Source organism: Macrobrachium nipponense, chromosome 20 (assembly GCF_015104395.2).
Source record: "Macrobrachium nipponense isolate FS-2020 chromosome 20, ASM1510439v2, whole genome shotgun sequence".
Classification (NCBI taxonomy): domain Eukaryota; kingdom Metazoa; phylum Arthropoda; class Malacostraca; order Decapoda; family Palaemonidae; genus Macrobrachium; species Macrobrachium nipponense.
The window spans coordinates 57,230,346-57,251,443 of record NC_061089.1 but is presented as its reverse complement, the minus strand read 5'-3'; the positions used below and the strand labels follow the sequence as shown (position 1 = coordinate 57,251,443).

The 21,098-nt window shown below is 35.1% G+C and overlaps 2 long non-coding RNA genes across 3 annotated transcripts in view; both read right to left on the bottom strand.

Moving 5' to 3' along the window:
* LOC135226232 (uncharacterized) overlaps window positions 1-21,098 on the bottom strand; it is a 38,441-nt gene that overhangs the window by 12,672 nt on the left and 4,671 nt on the right. The window lies entirely within an intron of this gene.
* Window positions 11,355-18,470, bottom strand: LOC135221076 (uncharacterized). Its single transcript, XR_010315870.1, has 3 exons — window positions 18,344-18,470; window positions 14,928-15,053; window positions 11,355-11,898 (listed from the first exon to the last, which is right to left on the bottom strand). It is a non-coding gene; the product is annotated as an uncharacterized LOC135221076 (long non-coding RNA).

Here is a 21,098-nt window from a genome sequence, read left to right as displayed (position 1 = left end):
TCTCTAAATGAAATGGGAAGCAGCTCCATAATGCCCCCCCCCCCCGGTTTAGTATTGTGGTTCTCATTTGTGTTAGACATGAGAGAGGCTGTAATGAGTTAACTAAACAATTTCAAGGTTACTTTCAAATTGGTTCTCCTCTAGTTACAGCATTGTTGATTTTTTAAATACACATCTTTTCAGCCCCTTGGCCACTTCACAGGTGTTGTAGGCCTACTCATTGCTTTTACAAAATAAAGCAAAACCATTTTTTTGCAGTTTTTTAACACATAGTGATCTAAGTCAAGACAGACTTTAGTTTAAACTTGGTGGTCCTATAAAAAACTGAAGCAAAATTACAGGAATGAGTTTTTTTTCTTATTAACCTAATGTATTCAGTTAGCCATGATAGCCACAATGTGTGTGTTACATGTAAGGTAATTTTTTCTCTTGTGAAAAAATGTAAAGAATGGTCAGATGAGAGAATTAATCTAGTTTTGTGAAATAGCAGAAGTTCCTGGAGACCGATAAATTATTTTTAGGCACTTGGTCAGGTCTGGCCATAAGCATACTCCATTCATTCTTTCTAACTGCAGTACCCCTTCTCTCATTCCTCCTTTGCTTGACAAAGCAGATTTCTCTCTTACTATTAATGCTCCGCCTTCTCTTGTTCACTATTTGGTTCAGGAGAAAAGATTAGGTAAAATGGAAGATATTAGTTTATTGTTAACCTCACTTTGATTATTATAGTTTAACCTCTGGGTGACTAAAGATCGTGATTCCCTCCCTAGTGATAGCCATTTTTCCGTTTCTTTCTGTGAGAGAGAAGGTGATGGATCCCCATCCTTAGTGATAGTAATTTTCCGTTCCCCCCACGAGAGAGAAGGCAATGAAGTTTTGTCTGCCTGTATCCCGCCCTCTGGACTGCCTTGCGTTAGTTGGTCTCCCCTCTGATAGGGAACCATGGCGTGTCTTGGGACGGAGGTTTGTGCCCCTCACTACCTTTCTCTCTTGTCTGCTGTCTCAGCTGTGAAACATTCTCCGAAAGATTCCTTTGTTTGAGTTAAACGCTTGTTCTGACCAACTCGTGCGTTATTTCTTCTGGCGGGAGTGAAAGTGATGTACTGTGATCCCCCCATATTCACAGGGGATGGGTACCAGGGGCCCCCCCACGAATAGCTAGAACCTGTTTGAATAGTGATTGCCCCTGTATAAGAATTTGCTTAAAATTGCCAATTGGGTTAGTTGAAATTCAAGAAAAGACCACTAAAAATTTTTATACCTGGTTTTTTAATTTGTTTTATCACAAAGTGCTTCTATGATGAAAGTGATAAAAAAAAACAGGAATTTGCAAGATATTTCTCATAAAAAAAATACCGCGAATAGGCGAATTTAACACAAATAATGGGCTTATATGTTCTAAAAGAGAAATCCGTGAATCTGGAGTCCACGAATATGGGGTTTCACTGTATGCGAGCCTGTTGAGTTTTTTAGGGGTGTTAGACAGGTTCCAATTAATCCATTGGTTTCCGAACCTTGCATCAATGCATATGTTGTCCAGTTGGATACTCGCCCAGTACCATTTTTTACTACGCACTTCCATTTCTGACGTTGACTCCCCCCTCCTACTCAATCCCCCACCTCTCTCTCCTAGTATTCCTCACCTTTTGCCTGCTGTTCTTTTTTTTGTTACTTGTGGCTCCCCTTCCCCGCCTGCCTCTTGTACTTTACATACGACTGGCTGTTACCTCAGTGGATCTTCTCTCAAGTCTAATCTTGCAACATTTGTGGATTTGTTGCGCAAGCACGAAGCTTTTGAATTTGTCTACTGCAGTGCCGTCATGTGAAAATCCAATGCCTTCACACAACCAACCATCTCCCTCCCAGTCATCAGCCCTCCCCGGACAGCCTCCTGTTTTCCCATCTGCAACCCATGATGTCATTACTGTTTCATCCTAGGAGCGTTACCTCCTCTTCCCATGAGGATTAAACGATTCCTATAATCTTGGCCCTTCCGCAAGATGATTCTCCTTCATTGTTTAGGTGCTTGTTGGATTGCACTGCTTTTGTCGGCTTATACCTTGGCTCTGGTTCAAGCGAGTAAGAGGTTAAAATTCTCTGCTGTTTTTGCAAGGTTAGATGCAATATCGAAAGCTTTATCGGTAAATCTAAAGGAGAGCTCCCGTCTCTTGTTTGCATTAGAATATATATTTTTCCGATGTATTTTTTATTGATATGCTTAAAAGTGATCATTAATATTGGTGGCATCAAGCAATTACACCCTTGTTCCCATCAAACAATCTTGGGGAACCCACCCAGTGGGAACCGGGGGGGTTTTTTGGGGTGGGTGGGGGGGGAGCAGGAGAAAAGTGATTTCCAGGGCCACTAGCTAACCAAACAAACCACCTAACCTAACCTAGAGCGCCGTACCCCTACCTAGGCCTAGCGGGGGGGCTTCGCCCCCCCTGCGACCCCCCCTTAAGGGCACTACCTTCCCTGCACACTTCATGACAATTCCGAAAAATTTGGAGCAGCGATTAGGCTAACTGAGAGACAATACTGCAGCATATTTCACACGATAATCAAAAATATATACAGGAAATAGCTTACCTTTACAGTGGAGGATAGACTTCAGCAGCAGCTTTCACAAAGGCGTGAAACTTTCGTAAGGGGTCTTGAATGTGCAATTTGAAAAATATGCAACGGCTAAATATCCAACAAAATGTTTTTTACGGCGGCCATATTTTGGGACTAAACAAATTCTGAATCTCTCCACCGTCTCTCTATCGTATTGGTATGGGCACGAGTTTGTTTGGATCAACAAAATTGACACTGTGATTGACCTGTAAATGTTTGTAGCCCTCGTTTTTCAGGCAATCGTATGCTTTCCAGCAATCGGAAATTATTGTTGTTCCTGGTTCGATGTACTGTTTAATGACAGCAAGCAAAACCTCAGGGTTTCGTTGTTCAACAGGAACCATAAAGAACTCCCTAGTTTTCCCTGCAAATTCCCCCAAATACCCACTGACCCTCTATTAATTCTGCCCACATTATACTTCCTCTTCCCAAATTTTGATCCATCAATTTCCACTATTTTACCCTCCCCCTCAATTTTATGAGGCGTCTAAGTCCCCAATTTACTATTACTTCCCTACAAAATGAACCCGCCCAATCATGATGGTGGGATCGCTGAGATGAAGCTCAAAAGTAGCAAACTTATAAGAAAACCAATCAGATACAAAAATAAAGCAAAATGTTAAATTAGTTTTAATATCCACGTGAGACTTGGAGAACCTTGTGTTTTTAAATATTGAGACAAAAAAATTACACTTTTTTTTTTCTCTCTTTTTTTAAGACACTACATAAGTTTTATCACACCGAAAGGCTTTTTTGTTCAAGTCAAGACGGCACTTTTCCTTACACAAGTCGCGGAAATGTGTTCACTCTTGATAAACCGTGATTTTGGGCAAAAGTTACGAGCCTTTCTATTTGTCCATAATAATAGTTTTTGAAATCTCTATAATTAACGTAGCAATTTTCACACACCTGGGGGGAAACTTTCCTGGGGAACGAAATCGGGAGCTTGTAGACGGTACTGCTAAGTCAGCCATGGCGCTATTGCAAGTAACGCTTATTGGAGAAAATAGGTGTATTTGCCGAAAAATTAACGACTTGGTAACATTCAATATTGTCATTGGCTGAAAACACTGTGCTTTCTTTTGTTTCTGAGAAAATTGAAACGTGCTTATTTACGATTGGAAATTGTCTATAATGATGTCACTTTTGGATGGGTTTTTTTTCGTGACGTCATTCGGAAGGTGTGGTTTCCCAAGACAATTTGAGACTGCGCAGCACACAAACGAACGAACAGGAGCTCATTAAAATAGGTGATACGACAGAGACAACAACATGAAGGACTTTGCTTTTTTCTGTAGGTACAAAAATTTACGTTGTGTTTTCTAGACCGATAGGACTTACCGCCATTAATTTCAGTCTTCCTTAGAACATACTTAGTGTCTCCTTTCAAGGTATTAAACATTTATACTAAAATTGGCCGGAGCTCTATTAAGATTTACCGCTTTATCCCTTAAAGCAGGTCATAGGAAGTTGATGACTATGGTTTCCTCTTAAATGAAACCTCGGAGAGTGGCTTATTATCACACTGGAGCATTGCCAGATCTTTATTTCTTCCCCTGTTCAAGACTAGTTAAGAATTTCAAATTGCTTGACCCTATGAAATGTAGAGCTCTCAAATCTAGTAAAGTAGTGTGGTCTAATGGTGAGGCAGAGAGCTTCCAAAAATAAACTTTCTACGCTTTTGAAGCCCTTTCCTTTGTGGAACTTGTGCTTAGTGCTATTGGAAATTTACTGTAGCAAGTGATAGATCACGTTACTCTTGAGGGGGAGACAGTGCTGGAGGAAGCTCTGGAGTATTTGCCATGCCTTGGTAGAGCTATTTCAGACACTTCTGGAGAATTGTCGAATATTTTTACAAATTCTATTTTGAAGAAACAAGAACAATTGTATTCTTTTTTGTCTTGTAAAGTAATGCCAGCTCAACAATCAGTAGCTGTTACTGACCCTCATCAGCGTCTACTTAATCTCGATATTTTTAAAAACTGTTGTTGAAGATGTTTCGAGTCAGGTAAGTAGGGAATTATTAGCTCAGTCCTGGAAACCCTCTTTCAAGCATCCTGTACTTATGACAGTTCCCAGTCATGCTCCCAAATTTCATGAGGTTTTTCAACCCAAGTCGTTCTTCCAGTTCTTCCTCGTCCAATCAGCCCTTTCAAGGTAGGCAAGTCTCACTCTTCAGAGGAAAGAATCTTAAAACAACTGCAGCTGATGGTTTGAACCCTTAAGGTATATAGTAGAGGCCTGTCTTCAGAGCTTTTGGCATGTATGGCAAAGCTTTGGAGCAGATCCTACCATGTCCTCCTAGTAAACACATTTATGATGGTTTTTTGGTGTAGTATAATGTCATAAGATTTTGGCTTAGATAAAATATGCCATCTAATAGACTGATATACACTACATAAGAATGTGTACTCTGTATTAGATTATAGGTTTTAAAAGTAAATTGTCAGTGTTCAGCAACTGAACAAAAAAACTTGTGTAGGTCTATAGAGGACTGCATCCAAACTATATCCACATTTGTGGTCCAACCCTAGGTCAAAAGTTTAGTCACAAATAAATTAAGGTAGGCTATCCAGGGCCTTAAATGAGGACCTTCCAGAAAGAAATGCCTCATCTTAGTTTTGCCTCTACTTAGGACCTGTGCAACACTACCTATCATCATAATAGGGGCACTAAACTGATCACACAAGAATACTGTTTCCTTTTAAATAAATGAATTTATTCCTCAGTCGTAACTTCATGAGGCAATAGAAAACGTTCTAAAGACATCCACAAATATGGCTTAGCTATGGCTTCTGCAGAAAATCTGGGAAAATGTGGAATTCCTCCCTGAGGTGGACAATCAAATTTGAATTGATAAAGTTAATGCTGTAATCATGAGGCATACATGCTTGTACTCTGGACATAGTTGGGCACTGTAGGAGAGTAAGGTGGGAGGAGATTCTTAGGCTGAAATCTTGGTGTATATAATTGTCCTATGCCATACGTTTAAAGTAGTAGTTTTTTTAATATGGTTATAGTACAATATACAAAGCCACACTTATTCAGTTTTCATTACATTGTTAAAGTGGGTTATATAAACTCTTGTTTGGGCCAATACATAAATTGTAATAATACTGTACAATAGTCATATATATGCATTTGGCAACTAGTCTATATTAACATTTTAGTATTGTTTATGTTGCTATAAGGTTACGCACGCTAGTTTTAATTCTTAATAGACTTAAAGTCTTTCTCTAAACTTTTCTTAGTGTATAAAATTATGAGCTTTTACCTTACACAGTTATAATTGGGTGATATATTTTGTTTTTTAGTTGTATGGTCTTTGAGTTCTTCAATGGAGAGTTGAAAGTGTTGTTTTATCTTTGTGGGAGGTTTCAATATTTTACCCCTTAGTTTGGTGCAATGTAGGCATTACTAAGTTTTTTTTGCAACGCCCTTTCGGCCCTTAGCTGCAACTACTTTCGTTCCTTTTACTGTACGAACTTTTGTATTATTCTTCCACATCTTACTTTCCACCCTTTCCTAACAAAATTGATAGTGCAACTACGAGGTTTTCCTAATGTTACACCTTTCAACCCTTTTCACTGTCAATTTCTGTTACAGCATGAATGGTCTTCGTTGCCCCAATGCTTGGCATTATGCCTAAAATCTATGAATCAATCAATCAACCTTGAAGGGTGGCGAAATTTTTTCTTTAAGGCTGCAGTGACGTGACTAGGTGTACTGTAGGTTACAATTCTTCATACATTTAATTTTCATAAAAACAGCCAGGGGAGATGCAATAGGTTTATTCGTAGGTTTGCTGAAGGATTTTCTTCAGCTTGCCTCAAATACGGTAATTTCCTTTAATCATTTTTAGCCATTCTAAAATTGGGAAGAGTAGTAACACTGTTACCGTTTTCATTTTAATCTTGAGTTTTCTGCTAACAGTGATTGGCCCAAGTTTTCTAACTTTTTAGCCCTACAGCCTGACCATCATCTGTTACTGGGTAGTATTAGCCTATTCATTTAGAAAGGTGATCCAACATCATTTGGCATATAATTGTTGAGCTATTTTCAAATAATGAATTAGCTGTCATCCACCCTTGAGAATAGTTTCCCTTAACCAGATATTATTTTAAACATTAGTGGTTGTATTGCCATCGTTTTTAAGAAACCTGTCTTTTCGTGGTTGGGTGTTTATTTTGAAATGAGTCTTCAGGTCATTATGAGGCTAGAACTTCCTTTCAAGAGTGCGATAATGTATCATTACTGTATGCGTTAGAGTAACTGAGAACCTTTGAAATGTTTTATATTGTTTACTTCATGATACTCTGGCATATACATATATGTCAGCAGCAGACCATCCCATAACAGAGCTGTCATCATGCTTTGTCCCTAGGTTCAAAACACTGTACATATATCCTCCTCTAACTTCATGATGTCAGCAGCAGACCATCCCTTAACAGAATTGCCATCAGTGTTTTTAATAAGAATATTGGGGAAATGGTTCTGGACGATTAAGCTTGACTAATTTGCTTAACAATAAAAAGTTTGGTAAGATTGTTATTAGAATTATTAGATATGGAATAATCAATATCAGTTTTGTAAGGAATCCCATATTGTGTGGAATAATGGTTCTTGACACGTAAGCCTGACTAATTTGCTCAATGTTACATTGATTTTGTATTTTATTAGAAGCCTAAGATATGGAACAATCCATAGTCAGTTTTGTGAGGAATCCCACATTGGGGAATTGGTTCTTGACAAGTAAGCTTGACTGGTTTGCTTAATGATCATCGGTTTATAAGATTATTGATAGTAGTACACATTGAGGAAGGGAAATCTCAATATCAGTTATGTAAGGAAACCAAAGAAAACAATCAAAATCAGTTTTGTAAGATTTCATGTTCATAATGATGATCTGTTTTATAGATGATGGTGCATGCTTCTAACAGTGCAATCAGTTACAACATGACAACAACAGTGAATCAGTTTGCTAATATCCGTGTAAGCAGTTACACTATGACGACAACAGTTCATATCAATTTTGTAATATCACTGCTATGTAAATTGTGGTTTTTGATCACATCGTACTTCATTTGATGACAATGACAACAACTCGAATAATCTAGGTACTTTTAATGTTGAGCATTTAATTTAGGAATACAGCACATGTGCACCTGGTAAAAATTCACATTTTACATTAATCGTTTGATTACATTTTACATGTTTATAAACTTTTAAATAATTTCAAGTGATTCAGTTACAAAATTTAAATATCTTAGTTAAATCTTTTATTACATTTTACATGTTAATAATTTTTAAATGTCTTGATTTCAAGTAATTCAATTTGAAACTGGAAATCTATTTGTACTCAGTGGTATTAGGGCAGAGAGAGTGCACTTTAGCGGTTTATGTCATTAGGACTAGCCAAATGATGAGCACTGTTACTTGTAGAAATACAAATGAGATGGATGCATGAGTTTGTGGGATTTCTTTGATTCTTTGCTCATGTCTGGCTTCTAGGTGGTGATCAGATGATTAGCGAGAAGCAGCAATATGTAACCAGATGTAGGAAAGTGACTTTGGTCTGAGAATCTTTACAAGATTTGGAGCTCCATGAAAGAGCAGCATGTATACCAAGCTGACCATAATAAACACTGAGTGGATAAACTGAATTGGACGGATGGTGGCGGAATGGTGACTCAGACCACCTTCAAAGGTAGTGTAACTTGAAAGAGCATCACATGAAGCCTGACCATGAACAACTACTGGACCTGAATGAGTGGCTCAGACCTCCAAAGCAGAGCTCGTTAGAAATACAGCATTGTGGGTTGGATTGTAGAGCAAGCACCATGTTATGAACGTTTTTTGACCATGGGGATATGGGAGTCGGAGTTCTAGGAGACGACAAGACCTTCAAATTAGTTTCGATGGCCAACGTAGGGAGGCACTGAAAGAGCATACTTCAAAGTATTTGTTTCCTGTATAATGTGCATGTTCCAGAGACAAGACCTGAGTCTGTTCCTTCAAAGCAAAGCTTCAATGACCATGTAAAGAGACTGAAAGAGCAAACATCAAGGTTTTTTATGGATGATTTGTCTGTGCCAGAGATAAGAACTGGCCTTCCAAACAGCTGTTAGGAAATTCTGCCAAGTAACTTTTAGCAGAACGCTGAATTTTAAACATTTTTAATAGACGCGGTGGTCATAACTGACAGAAAATTTTAATATGTTCAATTTATTACATCCAGATTCATGAATAAATAAAATTTTTATTTAAATATGAATAAAATTTCATTAAATATATCTGTTCCAAGTATTTTATAGAGGAAATAAATTTCAAATTAATATAATTTATTCAAATGATTATCTTAATGTGAAGATTTCAAATTTATTAAATTAATAGTTTTTGAAAGTATATCATTGAAGTTTTGTAATTTAAACCTAATTTAGGAGTACATTCAAATGTGCAAATTTATTAAATCAATTTTCATATCTTTTCTACTGTAAATTAAACTTAATCCATACATTCAAATTTATGAATCCCCAAATATTTTCCTACTGAATAAAATTATTAAAATCAACTATATTCATAAATCCCAATATATTAATACATTTTATTAATTCAAATTTGAATAAATCCGAACTTAAATATTTTTTTTATAAAAGCCCCTGCTACTCCTTAAAATTGGAATACGTTTAAATTTATGAATAAATACTTTTCTACCCAAGATTTTAATATTCAGATTATTTATAAAATTTGTTCATACATTCCAGTATTAATAAATTCAAATTTATGGATAAATCCGAACTTAATACCTTTTTATAATCCCTCTGCTAAATCTTTAAAATTGTAATACATTCGAATGTATTAATACATACAAATTTATGAATATTCTCCAGATATTTTACTACTGAAAAAATTAACATTCAAATATGTTAATAAATTCAAATTCATACATGCAAATTTCTGAAATCAAGTTTTAAAAAACCCTTTGGCAACAATCTTTAACTGGAATACATTCAAATATATTAATATTCAAATTCATGATTTTCTCCAACATTTTCTTTTTCCATTGACAAATTCAACATTCAAATTAGTATAAATTCAAATTTATGCATACATTCAAATGTATTCATAAATTTGAATAAATCCTTACGAATATTTTTTGAGCCTGTTATTCAATCTTTCAAATGTATTACAATTCTAATGTATTAATACAATTCTAATGTATTAATACATTCAATTCATGATAAATCATTTCAAACCCTCTGCTATTCAAAACTTTTTTACTCTATCTTTAATTTTGTAAATATTAAAATTTATTAATGCATTTAAATGTATTCGTAAATTCAAATTTATTCATATATTCAAATGTATTAATTAGAATTTATGAATAGATCTGAACTTAATATTTTTGAAACCCTCTGTTGATCTTTAAAATTGGAATACGTTCAATTTTATTGATATCCTCCGAATACTTTTGTACAGAAAAATAATTTAACATTAAAATGTACTAATTTCAAATTAATAAATCCGAACTTAAGAATATTTGTTAAAAAATTATATGTTTAAATTACCCTCTGCTTTAAAATTGGAATACATTCAAATGTATATTAAATTTAAATTTTATGAATAAATCCGAACTTATGAATGCTTTTAAAGTCCTCTGCTACAAAATCTTTAAAATAGGAATACATTTGTACTTATTCAAAATCATTAATACATTCAAATATTTTCAAATACACGTCTCAATTTTCTTTACTATTTAATGAAACCGAATTCATGAAATTTAAATACTCACGTTATCTTTTCAAAAGAATAAATTCAATTTTACTAATACGTTGAAATATTTTTCAGATAAATCCAAATTCATGAATAAATATTTTTTAATACTTCTTTAAAAGAACATTCAAACTCCTGTATATTAAAATTTATGAATGTGAATAATTTAAAACAATTTTCACTCATTTCTGAATATATTCAAATATAAATGTCATACATTCAAATCTATAAAGTAGATTATATTGCGTTAAAAATTTTACCCCAACAGTAATTTCAAATGCGAATACAATCAATTTTATTAATATATTTATATGGTAAATGTAAGTTGGTAAAACACTTTCACAAACAATTGTAAAAAAGGTGCATAATGAATGAAGATCCAAATTTAATTTAACTTTCCCGTAAACCTTTCCCGTAAACTACCTTATGAACAACAATTTTGTCATTTGAAGCATCATTAATATGTGAAAACCAAATGTATTCCAGAAAGTTTGTAATTTTAAAGAATTTGTGGATATAGGAACTCCGAATGTATTATTTTTAAGGGGGTGAATGCATGTAGCAGTGAATGAACTTTCTTTATTAGTTAAATATGTTTGACAGCCTGAAGGGTTTTTGTGGTAAGAAAAAGATATCAAGTTACGAATTTGTTTTGCCATTTGTTCCATTTGGCAGCCATTTAAAAGGGGTTCATTTTATAGTTTAATTCTGGAAGATGGCACCAAACAATAAAACCATTTCGGTTATCTCCCTTTTTGTCTTTTTGTTTGTTTGTATGGTGTTTTTATGTTGCATGGAACAGTGGTTATTCAGCAATGGGACCAACGGCTTTACGTGACTTCCGAACCAACGTCGAGAGTGAACTTCTATCACCAGAAATACACATCTCTCACTCCTCAATGAAATGGCCGAGAATCGAACCCGCGACCACCGAGGTGAGAAGCAAACACCAAACCAACCACGCCACTATCTCCCTTTTTGTTCACGTAATGCGGTGTCCGAAACAGTATCTCTTGCTCGGTTGCTGCTTCCATTATGCATTTCTTACTATATTGCTTCCACTGCACTTCTGTTCCTTTGCCTGGTTGGTTATCACGGTTAAATCATTTTTTTTTATAGAAGATCGATTCTTCTGAGGGACCTTAGTTACTCAACTGCAGCTCAGTCTCAACGGCTCTTTACGCTGTACTCCGGAAGTGTTGCTTTTCTATAGCAAGGAGACTTCTTTTTTTTTTCTTCTACGGAACCCGTGACTGCTCTTTGTGTATGGCTGATCTCAGCATTCCTGCTTCTATGCATCTCTGTACGATGGACAACTCGAGAGTTGTTTTCTACCATATTTCTTCATAATGTTTAGTCTCGGATCGTGTTTTACCACTGACTGGCATCCGCTTACTTAGTATCGGCCAGAGTCTGTCTTGTCTCTGTTTATTGTTCATGGTAGTCAAGATGTATTTATTGTGCACGTGTTTTACAGCTGACGTTGTATCAATCTGATTATGCATCAATCTGAAAGAAATTAAATTTATCAGCACTAAACAATTGTAGTTTTAATTTCCAGTTACTGTGATTTCAATCAATGTAAATATTTAGTATTCAATAGGAGCTCCTGAATTCTTAAATCATAATGAATAGAAAAGTTTAACATTCACGCAAGTTAATACAATGTTAGTGGATTTTGCTTTGAAGTCGTGGCTTGACATCGATTTCCAAGCCAAATAGCCATGTTCAGTAACAAATATTTAATTCAAATATTATAGTCTAATATTTGTCTAAAGCACAAACCTTCCGGAATATTCGTACAATTTCATGCCTAAACATTATAAAAACTAAAAATTAAGTGAAAAAATAATCTCGGTCAATAATGGAAAATCTCACTTAAACGTATTCCATGTTATAGATAATAAATGGAAAATCTCACTTAAAAGACATAGACTATTACTTGTAAAGTGTTGCGATTTTGTTATTCCAACATGAAATGCAAAAAGCTTTTATGGTGAATTTGTCAGTATTTCAAATTCACTCACCCATCAACATATGTCAGGTCAATTTCCTGGCCTGATTTGGCATTGCCGTATTAAAATCATTTTACTAAAAATGTAAACCAAGCGAAGCTATACAGGCCCAATATGAATAAGAGTTGCAAAACACCAGGAAATACGAAACTGATGACAAACACGATACCATCAAAAAGCAGGTACAAGAAAAACGCGAAAAAATATCAGAATAAGGAAGACCTAGTGACACTCAAATGTTGGGTGGCGAAATAATACACTTCAGCAGTGAAAAGCCCTACCGTGACTGTGACACTCTGCTTAATTAGAAAGTCTTTGAAAGTTTGTAAAAAAAAAAAAAAATGCTGGACAATGAAATTTATGGTCATGAGAATATTACAAAAAGCTGAATGCAAACTGAATGGTAGTTAAAATAAATTTAAAATTAAAAACAGAGTGTAGACCTATAGACTAGACTTATATTTATCAAAGAAGGAATGAAAGCATAGTACAAAAATGACCGTGAACAAAATAAGACAAGCAAAACGCTGACCATCAATTACGAATCTGAAGGAAAACTTTATATGATTGACTAAGCTATTATTAAATGGCGTTTCATTTTGGGCTCACTTGCTTTGTATCGAACTGAGGTGGTTAGCTTCTTAATGACATTTCAATTCCGTAAAATGAGTACTTTCTAGAATAAAGTCTCAATAAAATGCACACTGGTCAACATTCCCACAGGCTTGCCAACAGAAGGTCTTAACAATTTGATTATTGGAAATTATTCAGAAAACCACTAAGCCGTTCACTCACATGCACTTTCAAGTGTTAAACTACTATGAGATTCAGGGCCTCTGTAACACGTTTTTTTCGCAATAATCTTTTTATCTAGCATTTCATAAATATAACACTTATGCAGAATACATATTATATCAACACATGAATTTTGAGTGTATTCTGCACTACGTAGGTTGAATAAATTTGGTACTTATAATGTAAAAGTGACCTTTTTGAAGACGGGCCAACTTACCCAGAGAAAAGGTTTCGAACGCACTCGTTACGTAACTTATGACATCATTTCTTCCCTCTTTCTCGATGGATGATTGGCTATACGTAACGAAGGCTAAACCTCTGGCAAACAATGACATACAAATTTAAATACAAGCAAAGCAGTACACATTTCTGAACTCTGGAACCTCCCCACTGATAATTGTCATAATGAACAAACCAACAAAATATGTTAATAAATACAAAAACATTTCGATTATTAGTCTAACTCCCAAAATAAGTTTCCAAAGAAATTACAGTCTACTTTATAGGTCACAATCAGATTGACAAGATGTAGGGAATAGTTGGTAATTACCAAAAACATAGTAGACAAGCTTGATTTGATAACTGCTATATCCAATGTCAAGCAATATTTATTGGCTATCTACCTATTTACTGAAAAAAAATAGCCGGTACCGTATATTGGCTTTAAACCTTCACCAATAATTATCGTCAGAATGGTGACTTCATGAGGCTCCACCCACTTTCGCCTCGTTATAATTCAGGATAACACTGAAGGCTACCATGGGCATTGTTGGATTAGAAAATTTAACTTCTGGCTATAAAAAACTAATTTCTCGAGTAGTTGAAAGAAGTGCTAAATGATCCTCAAGGATCCCAGCAGTTGGTCTAAACGTTTAATTCATGTATTATTACTGTTATACTGTTGCGGCACTACTGCTACAGTAGTATTACTACGATAGCACTGATACCCCACCCACAACTGTGTTTCGTTCCGCCATTCATAAAGTCTTTGGGTTTCAGAGCCGATGGCATTTCTGTCTGGTGGATGGGCGGGGCAACATTTAGTCAATAGGTGTTTGTTTACCTTGCTTACGTAATGAATGTTTTTCGACTCTTGGCTCGTAATCATTGGCCATGGCGTCGGCTAGTTCATTTTTACTCTATAAAAATCAAAACTATTGGGTTTAGGTTATTGATAATGCTGACAAAATTTGTGTGTGGTTGTAAAATATACATATGTCAACTTTCAGCTACATCCGATGCTTTGACAAGGAGCAAAGTCCAAAAAACCGTGTTACAGAGACCCTGAATCTCATAGTAGTTTCCTTCTTAATAAGTAACTTTGCCAATAGAAAATCTTATTAGAAATGTGACTTCCTACCTCGGAATTTCAAATATCGTACCCAAATGAGTTTCATACCCGAATTTGAGATGTAAGTTCAGTTTGTATGGTACTACAAGCAGGCAAAATTTTATTGTGGTATGAATGGAATGAAAAAGCCTACTACTTAGCCGGCGTATCTTCATGAGGCCTGCTCTGATTTATTAAACAACGGAAAGTGAAATTAGAGAATCGTGTTGTGGTTAAAATTAAGGCATTATGACTTAAGAGAACAAATATAAATGCGATGTAAAAATATTCGGCAGGAACTTTTTCATCGTAGTTTATTTTAAATCTTCTTTAAATTAAAGTTACATATTAAACAATGCACGGTTTTTTACATATATAATACAAAATATTTCACTTACATTCCACTTTGTTGCCTCAAACTTGATCACTGAAAACTTCCGCAAAAGTCGGAGAAAGGAAATGCCTCAATGCAATAGAATAGACCGATGATCATCTTCAGATTTTTTCTTCAACGGAATAGACACCTGGAAGAAAAAGATTACGTCTTACATTCAGTACTTCTGAATTATACTTGGCTCAAAGAAATATAAAAATTATAATCAGGAAAAACATTAGGAAAATTAGATACTTTAAAACAGACAATTTAATATAATAATCACTTAAGTTATATTCTTAGACAAAAATATGTATCTTGACTTAATTTTAACGTCTGGCCTGAAGAAGCACTCTTTCAAAAGGTAGACTCGCCTCATGTAATTTACATCAGGTTTCAATAACATTTGATATTCCAACCATCCTAATCTCTAAGACGTATACAGTACAACACCTGCAGTTCATTCATGACCAAATGCTTAAACTATTTTCTTGTTGCACGTTGTATTTTTTAAGGTCTATTTTACACTATTTTGTCCTCCAAACCGAGAATGATAATATTTAGCTTAACAGGGTCACTTCTCACTGCTCTCGATCGAGTGAATTCTATACAATGAAACATTAAATATTCAAAACTGTATGATTATTTCACTTGCTAAAATGTTCATGTCTAATGTTTCAGTCTGTAAGCTTCCATTTATTTAGGGGTACCCTTCGGAGTACACTGGATTCTAGTGTGTTTGTAAAGAGAGTTGGATTTTTAGTCTCAAAATCACCCTTATCCCCCAACCCCCGTTCCCCAACCACAAAAAAAGACAGAAAAATCAGTGCAAGCAAGTATGTTAAGTGAAAAATTTACCTTACGTAGTTGTTACTTGTTGACGGTTTATCCAGGTTCCGCACCACTTACGTAACACTCGCAGGACCCCCAGTAACAAATTAACAGTTTATTCATCGGATATATTTAATCACAGTGCAAATTCCTAATTCACCGTTTGATCTTCCATATCATAGCATCGATGAAACAAAAGGGTTTTTTTAAGTTTCATTCTGAAAGACTTCAAAATTCTCAATCTGCCTCTGTTCAAGAGAGCTTGCTGTATAATCTAGGAGCTGCATATTTAAAGGCTCTGGAGATGCAGGTGTGTCGATATTCATAATGAAGATACTTTGACTCTGCTTTAACTGACAATTTTGTGTATCAACGATGCATAATTCAGTACTCCCAAGACACTAGAATGTTGTCTTACATCAAATAAACAGAATACAGAATAATTTCATAAGCTATCTTTACCAAGACCATGTCATACTGAATATCTTCAGTAAAAAACTAAAGCTATGGCAATAATATTTAAAATCTTCATTATTGTGGACCGGAAAGCACCAAAAATATTCAACGTACAGTTCCGAGCATAACTTCGATACAAATATAAAGAAAAGACTACTCTCGAAACGAAGCCCAAAGTTAAAATTCATAAAAATAATTCATATTTATGTCATTAAAAAAATAAATAACGGGAGCTTTATTACTCTGTTATCTTTGCATTGTGTCAGGTTCTAAACCAACTAATTCCACCACACTCCAACATTTCGGTCACTCTTTTAAGCTGGGTTGCCTTTGCTGTACTTCAAGTTTTTTGGGCAAGAAACAGATTTTTCTTAGGGTTCTATCCTCAACAATTTCACTGGTAACTAAGTCAAGGGTATCAGTCCCTTAGCTTAACTTGTTTCGAGGAGGCTACATGCTTTGTCCTACCAAATGCAGGGGTATTTCTATACAAGCATTCCGCATCGTTTCGTCCCCGCGAATACGAAAGCCACCAGGAATTGGGGCCGTCGAATGTATTTCGCCGTGTTTAGTACGAGCCCCCGGAGTTTAATTACAGTTGTCCGAATAAATATTACTTAAAATTCTTGTTCAGGAGGTAAAACTACATAGAAAAACCGCAACTGCCATAGTCTAGGCCGCCGCGGAATAGTAATATAGATCTACCAATGCAGGGATAGTAAACAAACCACCATATGTCTTGGATAACTGAAACCCAGTCTCATCTTTTCATAACTAGGGAGTAAAACATGCCATATTATGCCCATGGATGCTAAAGGCCTAATATAACCAGTTTTATTATAATGAGCAAACTGTTTTATGGGATCCATGGTATAGCTATACCAATTTCTGGCCATTCTGTGTCATAGCTATATGAATTTTGAGGAAAACAGAGGCATATGGACTAGTTCCACGGCCAACAAAGTCTTAAGTAAAGCTACTTTTGGGGATAACTTTAGTTTAGACAAAACAATTTGGGATTAGTATATTCAAGTGCCTATTGTCTAGTTCTGACTAACGTCTAGGTACCCAACCAAGTCCCTTGAGGCAAAACAATTAGAGTATAACCCTTTTCCACTATCCAGACGATTCCCAACTTAAAAACTTGTTGCCCTGGCACCTTTTGCTAATGCAAGTATCATTCCAATTTTTACATATTCAAATACCTATAATTTGCATGCAGATGCATGTAATTTTCATTGTGTTATGAAATAATTGTAAGCGCCAATTGACCAAAAATAATTCCTCCTCTCCTGTGAATACGCATTTTGAAAACATGTGATAACCATTGGGATATTGAAAACACTCCTTGTTATATTCCTCCTCCTCCTCCTCTGTGAGTAGTTCAAAGATAGCAAACATGTGATAGTTATCCACTGAATTGTTAAATGCAAAGAGTTTTACCAAGAACTGCGGTTTACCTTAACTAAAGCCGTATAATTTCCATTCTGATTGACACCTGCAGCAATGTACCGTAAATTACTAGGCTTATTGACAATGGTTATTTCAAGCAATAAGATCTAGGGCCTAGGCTACGTATATCATTCCTGTGAGGGGTTCGAAAGAGGGCCCCCTGTAACAGGCCAGGAACGCAACACCTGTGACAGGAAAGGGACAGTTCTGTGATCCACAGTCCATGTGACAGGTTAGGAGTATGGAGCCCTAGGTTAGGTTTGATTAGGCAAGTCAGGTTAGGATACATCCATATTCTACTAATTTCTACCCACACCTACCCAAAAATCTAATATTGTTGATGTGGTTCTAAATATTCGTCCACCTAGATATAACAACGCGATAGAAAAAAAAGGCTGATGGGTAAACAAATGTGCTTAAGCCATCAAGCAGGGAGGCAACAATCACTAAGTAATTATGAAAGGCTTGGCTGATAATAGAGCAGTGTGATATGCTATTTATGCCATGCAATGGATAACTAAATAAACGTAAGATTAACGGTAACAGAATTTGCTTTACCTGAACGTCACCCTAATAGGTATATCTACTCACACCAACAGGTGTAGCCTCTTTCAATCATTTATGAGACTTCTGCCGGATAATGAATTTGTTTAGCTCTGTTTAGCTCCCTATCTTTCAAACATCTCATTCAGTATATATTACCTTAATTTCCGAAAGTAAGGAAGTCCATGATTCACAGACAAAATGTTGTGATACTATGACAAGATATAGGATCATGGATGAGCAGAGATGGATGATATCTCTGACTCCTTTGGAACAAGGACGCTCCAAAGCATTTGTACACTTCCCGTTAGTCGAAAGATTTTAGGCACTGAACGCTATATTTGGTCATCAAATTCTTGTCATTAGTTATTTCCAAGTGTTACACGAATAATTGGTATGGAACACGAAGCAAATTGTACTTCTGTTGAATTAATTTCAGGAATATTACCTAAAAGCGGACACTCTGGGAAAGTGTAGTGACTGTAGTCTAAACAATAGATGGCTCTGGGCAACCTCCATGATTGAGCTGTTAGCACGCACACACCAACATTTAAAAAATTCGACGAAAAACATAGGATAAGGGATGTTACGACATCGTCGTCGGAGCTGATTTTTCACTTTGCTCTATGGTAATACTGCCAATATGAAAGAGTCCAAAGAGTTGAAACAGTTAATTAAAACCATGAATAACCAAGATTATTACAAATGATGATTGTAATTCTGGTATACACGAGTTTTGTTTTTCTGTTATGCACAATGTCTCATCTGGTTTGTAACCAGACAGATTTCTTGATAGCATTCTTGGTAATAGCTTATTAAAAGTACTATTGAGATAAAGTTATCTGTAAATTGTTATCGTTGAACAATGTCACCTGCAAAGATTGCAAAACAAGAATGAAAAACTTCAGATGAACAAAAGGTAAAAACATCCAGTAACAGTGAAGCTCTTGGTTTACGAGAAAGTAATTTTGTTTTCAACATTTATATTTAAAAAAATGAGATACGAAAATCAAGTATATTTATTCAAAGCCTACTCTTGAATGCTTGTGTATTAAATGTATATATCAAGGACATTCTCACTAGATGAAAAACTATAAAGCCTTTCTGAAAATCCAATAATTCTTTTGCTACCTCCTGGTAGTTAAAAATACACACCACTGTTTGCTAGAAGTATCTGGTAGAATAGTATACTGTTGACGTCATCACACTGTTTTAATATCTAGAATACATGATTTCGTTTCTAAAACTCCAAACTATTCTGTTATAGGATTCTCTTTTTTTTTATTAATTTTCATATGTTTTTTTTTAATGAATTCTCACATGCACTTTGGAATGAATTAGAATCTTCACATATTTTGATAAAACAGGTGAAATTCACTTTGAATTTCATCTCCTTTTTATGTTTATCATTTTTTCAAAATCTACAGTATCATTGAAGAACCTGGAGGTTTTGTTAGCTGCATTCTTAGTTATTTCGTGTAAATATGTATCTGTACAAACATATATATATATATATATATATATATATATATATATATATATATATATATATATATATATATCTTACCGAGGTTCCAACCTCGGCAATCTTAAAAGGTTGGTAGCTATGACCGTGTAGCAGCGAGGCACTGAAATGACATCCGTTTTCTCTCTCTCTCTCTCTCTCTCTCTCTCTCTCTCTCTCTCTCTCTCTCTCTCTCTCTATTACCTAAGGCAATTAAATCAGACTCGTGAACCACAAAAATACATTTATTTAAGAGCAAAGCATTAGCTAAATAAATCAGGTTCTTAACAAAATGATTAAATGAAAGGTTGAACTCAGATAACCCTGGAGAATTAACCAAATAACTAACATTAGTTTAGTCATAAAACTAGGCATAGTCACAGCAGTCTAGTAACACCACGAAACATCAGTTAAGTTCCCATTTCTAAATAAGTCACCATATCAGTTCCCCTTTGTCTCAGATCCGCCTATAAGAAGACAGGAGAACATATCGATAAGCAAAGATTATAAAGCAAAATAAAAAGGTCAAATAAAATAGAACATCTTTGAAATAAATATTCAAAATACAGTCAAGCCACACCTTTGGCCAAAGAATAAGTATGCTTACTCATTAAACACAGATTTCACACACTTCACCAAAAATACTGACAAAGGAGCCATCTTGGCCCTTCGCCGATTCTGTAGCGATCTCCCATTTTGGCTAACTTACTCTCTCATTATGTAGGGAAGTAGCTCGCACACACGAAAGCACGAACTAACACCCCAAGACACTCCCAATAAGTGTCGTCACTAACTTCGTCACAAGCTCATGATATCATTATACAGAACATTGTCCACGCCCAAGAAACAGCCTTAAACCAGATTCATAAAGCATATCTGCATCCGCCCGTGCATAGAAACAGGACGTGGTCTGTTCTGCTTAGGCAGCGACTTCGACATCGCGCCACCCGAGGAAGATGCGCCAGCGCTTCCGAAGCTGAGCTGTCTTGTCACTTAGGACCACTGTTTCCATGGAGAAGCTAAATTGATGATCTCTACATTCTAAAAATGTCACAGCCCATCGCGTCCTCTCACTCAGAAAGAAAAGACACAAATCACGTTCACAACGGTGTCTTAATTATATTGTCAATTACTCCTTATTGCATATATATATTTATATATATATATATATATATATATATATATATATATATATATATATATATGTATATATATATATATATATATCTATATATATATACATAGGTGTATATATATATATATATATATATATATATATATATATATATATATATGTAATAATATATATATATATATATCTATATATATATATATATATATATATATATAATATGTACACTCATGTGGAAACATTCGTCATCCGTTTTAACATCGGGTCACATTATAATT